Raw genomic sequence first — 10,235 nt, forward strand, 5'->3', positions numbered from 1 at the left:
TAAAAAAAAAAAAAAAAAAAAAAATTGGAAAAAGTTATAGTATTTGAGTCAGGAGATCTGAAGCGTTTATTTTCATCGCGTTGCAACAACTGTGAGAGATCGGACGGATGGTGATTAATGTAATCTTAACGGTGAATTTGAAAAGATTACGTTGTGGGACCGGGATAATAATCATCATCAATTTTAAAGACTTTCATCAGAAGACGAGAGAGAAATTGCTGATAACCGCGTTTCGCGAATTTAATTGATAACCGGTCCAAATTCGTATATCCGGTTAATCTCCAAAACGGGTATTGGGCCTAAATGGGCTTTTATTTATTAATTTTATAAAACTGAACCCAACAACTTTGAAACCTAACCCCCTTTCTGGCTTCTATGTTCGTGTTTCTTCTTCTCCCTTCTATAGTTCTATGGAATGTTTGTACTTCTGTTTGGAGTTGTTCTTCTTAAATAATATAACAGAGTTGGCACACTCAAAGAGAAAAAGAGGCGTATCAGTTCTATTTTTCTTTCTTTTTTTGTTTCCGGATCAATTCGAAATCTTGGACTACATATATTAGATACGTAAGTGAATAAAATATGAAAACCACTGTTAAAAAAATCTAACCTTACACATTATATGACCTGACAAGACCTTTACCCTCAATAGAAGAAAAGATTAAAACCTTTATTGAATGAGAATAATTTACACAAATTATTATTGGTGGGTGGGGAATGAGCAATTTAGCCTCCTCTGGTAATCCAAAAGAATAATTATTACATGCACGCATATGTAATATATTTTGTTTTATTGGGATGTAGATTGATTGGTTATATGGAACTTTGGACTTGACCAAAGTTCCATATTCTCACAGACTGTTACCATATATACACTGCCATAGGCGCAACTTGCATACAAGTCTGTGTGACTCTCCTTGATATCCCAAGCAACTGGATTGCACATATTATTGAGATTTACATACAATCGGAATCCACATATGTAACACACTTTGAACTTCACTAGTTTAGTCAAGTCCACCAGTGATGACATATGTATGTTTTATAAATCTCAATAATATGTGCAATCCAGTTGCTTGGGATATCAAGGAGAGTCACACAGACTTGTATGCAAGTTGCGCCTATGGCAGTGTATATATGGCACTATGCTTTGACCTATATCACATTTATCAAAAGTTCAGAATCAAATCTTCATATCTTCACGCAGAGACCGAATCTGAACCTAAAAAGCATGTGTCTAAGGAGTGGAACTGTGGAAGAGAGCTGTGGACTCTTAACTTCTCGTTCTATTAACAACCTATAATATATATATATATATATATATTTTTTGAATTGAATGTTAAATTAATTCAAACCAAAAAAGACGGTTTTACAATGACTGTTACCAGTTTTTGAGTTTGCTTAAACAAAACCGAAAAAAGAGAAGACAAGATTTACAGCAAAGATGAGTCAAGTAGGGCGAGTGGCAAACCATAAGGTCAGCCCATCGTCGTAAGAGTAGTTTCCCAGGTTGCGGATTGAAGTGAACCTGTTGCGTACTATCTTGTCAATGAGCTTGACCAGATGAGAAGAGAGTATGGGAGTTGCTCCATGTCTTCGCTTGTTGCGTTCATGCCAAAGATGATAGACCGTGGTTTGGTAACTATAACGAATAGTGAAGAGACGGATTCTATCCATGTTGGTATTGCGGAGTGTAGCCTGAAGAGTGTTCCAATCAATTGTGAAAAGATTTCCAAGGAGTCTAGTCGCAAGTGGAACCCATACCGCTGCGGCATACGGACAGGAAAAGAAGAGGTGATCACGGGTTTCCACAAAACCACAAAAAACACAATCTGTTCGTTGATTGGTATTCCATCGTTGCATGCGGTCCCCTGTAGGAAGTCGATTCTTAACAGCCAGCCAGGATACAAACGCATACTTGGGGGTCGCATGCATGAACCAGACACTTTGAGACCAAGGTTCCGCCGGCTGAGATTCACGAAGCAGAGTAATGGTCTCCTTAGTTATGAACCTCTCACGATAGGTATTGTGTTGACCCTTCCACATGGGGATATCCTAAGCTGCAATGAGAGTGAGAGCCGCTAGTTCAGTTTCAATGGTGTTGAGAAGGGCAGAACGATGCTGACGCCTACGGTGGCTCTCTTTGGCCGTTGCCACGGTTGCAGTCAAAGGAATGTCGAGTTCAATATGTCGGTTGCTACCAGTGATCTCATGGAGACAACCCAAGCTATTCCAACTGTCATACCAAAACGATGTTGATGTCCCATTATTAACCTGCACTTTGTAAAGCTGCTTCGCAAGTGATCTATACTTTAGGAGCTTCCTCCACATCCATGATCCCATACTAGTAGTAGATTTGAGTTCCCAAAAGGGTCTGTTTTTGAGTAGAGTGACAGAGATCCACCTGTTCCAGAGAGAATCTCGTCCTGACATTATTCGCCATAGGAGTTTAAGACAGCTAACCTTGTTGGCAAGACGGAGAGATTGGAGTCCCAAACCCCCTTCTGCTTTTGGGCGACAGACTTCTTTCCAAGAGACCTTGGCCTTCTTGCCACTCAGCTCAGGACCAGACCAGAGGAAAGCAGAGCATAATTTGTCTATCTCTGTTATACACCAATTAGGGAGATGATATGCAGAGATCCAAAAGTTGAGTGTACCAGAAATTACGGAATTAAGAAGCTGCAGACGACCTACATAAGAGAGAGGACGTGCACTCCATGATGTCAGACGGGCTCAGACCTTTTCTAACAAAGGAAGACAGTCAACAAATGACATTTGCTTTGTGAGCAGAGGCAAACCGAGGTAGCAAACTGGAAGCTGGCCATGAGCAAAGGGGAACTGGTGGAGAATGTCTAAACGGCATGTATCAGAGACGCCAACCATGTATATAGAGGATTTTTCAATACTGATCCTTAGGCCAGAGATTGCAGCAAACCGATCAAATATTTCTAGGATACCTTCAACGGACCGTTTTTGTCCATCCACAAAGACCATCAGGTCGTCAGCAAAACACAAATGAGTCAATTGGATAGGTTGACATTTGGGATGGTAACCAATGCGCTTCTCAGCCGCGGCTTTATCAAGGAGCTTAGACAACACGTTCATGCAAATTACAAATAGATAATGAGATAATGAACACCCCTGTCTGAGTCCCCTTGCGCTTTGAAAAAACCCCGCAAGCTCCCCATTTACCTGAACAGAAAATGAGGCAGTGGAAATACACAACCAAATCCAATGAATAAATCTTGCAGGCAACTCCAGCGCTTCAAGGATGTTGAACAAGAAATCCCATTGCACTGAATCAAAGGCTTTTGAAATGTCGATTTGCATTGCACAACGTGGAAAGATCGTGTCTTTGTGATAATCTTTAACAATTTCTAAAGCAAGTAAAACATTCTCCAATAGCAACCGATCCTTAACAAACGCAGACTGATTCGTAGAAATGAACTTAGGCAGAAGCTCCTTTAGCCGGTTGGCTAGAATTTTTGAGATAACCTTATACAACACATTGCAGCAGGAGATAGGCCTATAATCCTTCATGGCACTTGCTGATTCTGATTTCGGGATTAAAGCCAATATTGTGGCGTTTAGTCCCTTCGGCAGAAACCCTTTTACAAAAAAGGATTGGATAACAACAGTGAAATCATTACCAATTATTGGCCAAGCAGACTTGTAGAACTCAATGGTGTAACCGGCAGGTCCTGGAGCTTTGTTTGATGGCATGGAGAAGAGGACCGATTTAATCTCAGAAGGTGTCACCCCCTTTATGAGCAATTCCTGATCAGTAACAGAGCACTTAAAAGACAATAAGCTTTGCAAACTGTCTACTGACATTCCACAGTAATTTGCCGGAGAATGTGTGAGAAATTCTTGAAAGAACCTCACAGCCTCCTCCTTAATATCCTCTGGCTGCTGGAGAACAACACCATGTTGATTCGTAACTTCTCGGACATTGTTCTGCATTTTCCGTTGCTCTGCATAGCGATAGAAATAGGTATTGTTCTGATCACCCACAATTCAACTAGTGAAGCTTTGATTTTTGTTTCATGTAGCCTTCCTCCAGCGTTGATAAAAAATCCCATCGCTGGAAGGCATGTGTTTCGGCTTCCATGCTTTGAGACGTGGGATTGGCTAAAGTGGCGTCCTGTCGACGACAGAGTTCCTCATGACCATCTCGTGTTCGACAAGTAATATCAGCTAGAGCTTCTCTCCCTAGGCGACGCAACACTAGCTTTAAACTCTTGAGTTTCTTGGAAAGACGGAATAGCGCAGAGGTAGAGACAAACAATGGTGCTGAAGTTTGCCAAAACTCATGCACTTGTGTCGGGAACTGAGACAATGATGTTAGAACATTTGAGAACTTAAAAGGTCGCCGTTTCTTCAATGGTTCAGCACGTAGACAGAATCGACCTCGAGAATGATCTGAGCAACCTCCCGAATCAAACACACAATAAGAGTGTGGATATATCTGCGTCCAAGCTTGATTAACTAATCCCCGATCCAGCTTTTTACAAATTAAATCACCATCTCTCTTATTACACCATGTGAACTGCGATCCATGGTGTTTGAGGTCGATCAGGGAGCAATACTGAACAGCCTCTTGGAAATTCCGCATACCGTAACGTACCATTGGAGTGTCCTCAAACCGGGAATGCTCCATCCCATCAAGTGTTTCATTAAAATCACCACTAATCAGCCATGGCTTATTACAAAATAATGGAGAATCATGATGAGCTCTTATATCATCCCAGAGCTCCTTCCTACCCTCAACCGTGTTATATGCGTAAACAAAAGAGCATAAGAATTCCTCTGTCTCACCCGCCAGAAGTACCCAAAAAGAAATCATCTGACTGCTTTTAAACACCGGAGTTAGTCTTGTTGTTGGACTCCATAGGATCCATATACGCCCCAACCGGTGGTGTTCATAATTTGACATAAAAGACCAATGTGGAAAAACTTTATTTACAAGTGCTTGGGCATTAATTTCTTTGACTCGCGTCTCCAATAAGCACCCAAACTGCATAGACTGACTCTGTACCCAACTACGAATGATCGAGTGTTTTGAAACTGTATTAAACCCACGAACATTCCAAAAGAATCCTGACATTAATGTTTTTTCCTCAAGTTCTTTTTCTTCCAGGCCGGAACCTGGACAGCTTTAGAGGCTTGAGGATATGTGATAAACTTGTGGGCCGATTTAGAACCACGAGGAAGAGAAGGAAGAACACTACTTTCCTCATTCACGGTTCCTTTCACTAGTTCCTCTGTTTTCTTTGTCTGCATTGTTTTCTCAGTAGGAACAGTGGAGTCAGAGTTTGGTAACTCTCCTTCCTCCATCCCGTCTGAGGAAGAAAACAATGCAGACAAAGAAAACAGAGGAACTAGTGAAAGGAACCGTGAATGAGGAAAGTAGTGTTCTTCCTTCTCTTCCTCGTGTCTTTGTGTCCTCTTTATCTCCCAACTCACCCTCCACATCCAAGACTGAGAATCTCGAAGGAGAGACCGTAATGCTATTAGTGGCCTGAGTCTTCTGCTCTGGACGGTTACCCTTAGAAGGGGAGATTGAGCACCATTCACCCTCCATACCGACTGAACCTTCCACACCTACTGAACTGGTTTCTTGAGCAGTATGAACCAACACGACTCCCTGGCTTGGGGAAGCAGATTGAGGAGTCACTTGGCTGATATCCTTGCTCGAAACTCGAGTTTGAGTGTCTACAAAAGATGTATTAACCACCAGAGTTGAGGTGGCCACTTGAGCTTCGTCAGGTTGTGGATTTGCTGCCTTACAAACCTCCCTTAGGTGACCCCAGTTGGAGCAAACAGTGCACTTTGGTGGTAGCCACCGAGTATTGAAATTCCACCACTGCATCCACACCTTTTTCAGACTGAAACCGGAAAGACTTAGGGGGATCTTTGCATAAATCTACCTCAACAAACACTTTTGCTTCCCCAAATTGTTTGCAGAGGACTGTATCGGGATGTAACCGCTTGGGATCACCCACATCACTTGCTAGGAACCCTAACCCCTTCTATGTGAACATCTTATGTGGAACCTTCTTCATAACAACCCACAAGGGGATTGTCTTAATATCTGGTTGGGCTTCCTCAATGATTGGTGACCACCGAGAAACAACCATCGGAATTTCTGCTATATTCCACATACCACGACGTAAAACACGGTCTCTTATTTCTCGGTCCCGGATTCTGAACTTAACAGTGGACTCATTGACTTCAAAAACATCGATCCGCACAGATTTGTCCCCTAGAGGCCAGATTTTGTTAACAATGACATGAATCTTTGCCACATGCGGAACAGTAGTGAAAAGAAATTTGCCAATCAAAAAATCCTCCCATAGAGGAGCCGCATCTTGAAAGATTTCATCCAGAACCTCTAATACATCTTACCTAATACCTATCCTTTCTATATAGTGTTCATCTCGATTTGCAAATGAGAATGTCAACTTCCTCCAGTACTTGCCTCATATAAAGGTAAACAAACAGTTAACAAACAATTCAAGAAGAAAAAAAAGTGATCACACAATAATATATAACGATCCACATTATTAGTTTATATAAAAAAAAAGTGATGGAACTAGCATAATGAAAACAAAGTATCAATTTTAACAAATGTTTGTAGTTTTTTTTACTCAATATAACAATTCGGATATCATTTAATCTTACTTAACTAAACATTTTACATATAGTTTTATATGAAGTTGGGGCTATTTAAATCAAATTAGTGGTATTTATATACAGTTTTTTAGCTTAAGATAACTAAAAATGAAAATTTTTTAAAATGCTCTGACTATATATATTTCATCATTCACTAATAAGCTTAGCCAAACATTTTATTTTGGATTATTTGTTTCGTCAAGTCAAAACTTCACATCATAATAGTGGCGACATAAGAATTAATGTGATCCATAAACTGATATCGATAAACATCTGAACAAGTGTAGACTTCCATATATTCTCTCATAATATAAATAATTATTTTGGAACTATTAGAGAACCTTTCTGAGTTTTGACCTATTATTATATATCACACACACACACCCACAATGGAAATAAAGCGATTAAAATTTGTTCAACATCATATAGAGAATCGAATATATTATCATTCAAGCTAATAAGCAAAAGTGGGTTAGGTCATCGAATATATATATGCTCATTGAGATTGAGGTAATAATTAATCCGTGAACTAAAAATAATAATAATTAATTATGAAATTTTCATTTGCAGTATTCTTCAGTACGTATTTCTCATGCCTCTCTTATTTGTCGTTAAGAGTCAAGTAGTCAATAGAAATTTTAAGTCGGTCATATGTTACGAAAAGAGTTCATGAATGTTGAATTGTACGGTGCGCGTGTATTTAAACTATTTGGTTATACATAAGTATATATGGTCTTAAGGGAATACATGCACCCTAAATCAGGTATATTTTAATTTTTTTGACCGGCAAAGTAAAACCAAATCAACAGATTATTCGATAAATCTAGGATATTGTATTCCCACATAAATTGGGCAAATCGATTGGCATTAATCTATGCAAAAGTATATATAGGCTGTATAGCCAACTTTCTAAAGTACAAGGATGCTGTGTACCTAGCTACGACGGTCCACTGACTGAGGTACCATATGAAATTTTAAAAAAAAAAGTTAAATGACTCTTTGAAAGGCATGGTTTATGGTTTAAATTAGTTTACTAAAATCTAATCATATGATTATGTAATCGTATCATCAACGGATTAAGGTATCAGAGCAAATTGCTCGTAGATTTTAGTCGTCACCTTTTCTAAAAGTGGATCACTATACATATTTGTAAACTATATAGCGTACCCACCATCACCAGTTGAATTATAATTTTTGCTTCTTCTGCATCTTTTATGCTATCTCGTGTCTCAATCAATTTATAATGAGTTATTATGGTATCGATTCTATCTACAATATATATATATTAAAAACCCCTCGATATATAGTGTTGGTTTTGTAATCAACATGAACCAATATTAATCTACCTTAACATAGTTGGGATTATCACAAATGGTGGCACACTTGCAAATACTAAATAATGGTCCAGACTGAAGATGGATAGCTTTTTTTTTTTTTTTGGGCAACTGAAGATGGATAGCTAAACAGAGAAAACAACATGCTATAAGAATTTGCCCCTTCTAATAGGGCAACGAACATACATTATATGACATTATAATATCATATCATGTAACGTTAAGTTCTCGATAAAAAGATGTGCCCCAGCCCCCTAATAATTAAGTAATAATATGACTTATCATAGTCATCAAATGACAAATTTCAGACAATTGTTATAATGTCTTCCCGTTTTTAGAGAATGGCACAAAACACGTTCATTTCAAATGTAATTTGGTCCATATATTTCCATATTAGTTTATGGTAATTAATTATATAGAATTACCAAATTTTGCTCGTAGATATCACCTAAAAAAGACCATGTTCTCTCAATATATTCTAATTATGAATCATATTTGTTATAGGGTGGAAACTGGAAAGTTGCAAACTTTATTTTCTATCCTTCAGGCCTCGCCTGATTAGTACAATTTCACCTTTTTATTCACTAGCTTCCATGCATTTACTATGTCTAAAATACTAAAATTTTGTCTATTGATAACGCAACTTGCTCATTCTGAATGGAATGAGAACAAATTATTTATGTTACTCCTAAACTGGTCGTAGCTGATATAGCTAGTCCATATTAAATATCAATGTTGATCCTGTTTGGACAATCAATGAACTGGCATCCACAATGTGACTTTGGACACAGCTTTTCTCTGCCCAGGTCCGGTATTCATAACTCTCTACCAATCTCACCCATATTGTGGCTGGTCTATCCTATGCTAGAAGAGTATTGGTTGTTTTAGGTCGGTTTGATGGTTGCTTGTGTCGCGGTTCTTTTTACGTGTTGACAATGAACGAAATTATGACCAAATCTCCAAGAAGCGTTGGTTACCGTTGCCTTATCAACCATCCACCTTTCTATACCTGCCTCATGAATCAATTGTTGTGAAAATCTAATACCTCAGGGATACTTCTCTTACAAGGGAAAGGTTAAAGTTGAGAGTTATTATGGCAGAGACCTTATTTCTGTCCTCTAATATGTGTGTCGTCCCCATATTTGCTGTGAATGGTTAGTGCTGGTCGGAATTTGTTTTAAGTCTTCTGTTGGCTTGATGCAGATTTATACTCTGATTTTGTCTTGTGAATGGGTAATCCTGCTATTCCCCTCCGATTTAGATTCTCTCTACCTAGTTTGGGCTATAATTGCTTCATGTCAAGGTCAATATCTTTAGAACTAATTAACTCTGCTTGGTTTAGTCGGGTAATCCTCGGTAGCAGAACATTAGTTTCTTTAGATTGGCTTGAGAGACAACTTGGTAGAGGCCAGTTGGATAGTTTTGTTTGGATGGCTATAGTGCTGAGCGGTAACCTCTATTTTGATCCGACAGTTTACTTGAATGCACTGGTTGATCCCTTTGTTCCCACATGCCACCTTCTGCCAATAGATCGAAAGCTCGGGTCTAATACTAAATCTCAGTGTCAAACCAACTACAAGCTTTGTGTGGAATTCGTTAACCTCCATGACCATGAGCTTCATGTGAGGGAAAACCCACTTGTTATGTTACGGTTTGAGACTTATCTCTTGCGATTCTCGTTTGAAGCTTCGTCTAGAATCATGAGGTGCATCCTTAAATGCTTGAAGGACTTTGCTCCACAGTTGCTGAACTCTCTCATGTTGGCGAGAAACTCTTTAAACGTCTCACCCGTGTACCACCCTTTTCAAAGCTCGATTGCGAGGATTTCGCGAAGTTTGTCTTCATGGGCGAATCCAATATGGTCCCAATTCTCCAAACATTGGTAACCCCTCAAAGTTGAAATCCCTTTAAAGAACTCATGGTGTCTTTATCTATATTTTATTGTGCTTTCTTTGATTGTATGTTGTATAAACTCACCTATACGTTGATGTTTTAATTTGAATCGAAGTGTTTTAACCCAATAAAAATCTTGTTTTCCACAAGACAAAAATAGATGAAAAAAACTTTAGTACCTGTTAACTAGATCAATGGTTAGGCACATCTCATACTACGAGCAGGAAATCCTGACCGCTATAAAAAAAGCATTGACAAGTACTTAACAGTTAACAACGAACCAAATTGCGGGGACCAGGTGGATATGAGTCATGTGACTTGTCTGATTCCTAATTA

General features: G+C 38.9%; 1 pseudogene; it reads right to left on the reverse strand.

Annotated features, from left to right (window-relative positions):
• Positions 1-1,446: 1,446 nt before the first annotated feature.
• Positions 1,447-9,613, reverse strand: LOC147940698 (uncharacterized; annotated as a pseudogene).
• Between the last annotated feature and the right edge of the window lie 622 nt (positions 9,614-10,235).

Source organism: Camelina sativa, chromosome 7 (genome assembly GCF_030686135.1).
Source record: "Camelina sativa cultivar CO46 ecotype springtype chromosome 7, ASM3068613v1".
Taxonomy (NCBI): domain Eukaryota; kingdom Viridiplantae; phylum Streptophyta; class Magnoliopsida; order Brassicales; family Brassicaceae; genus Camelina; species Camelina sativa.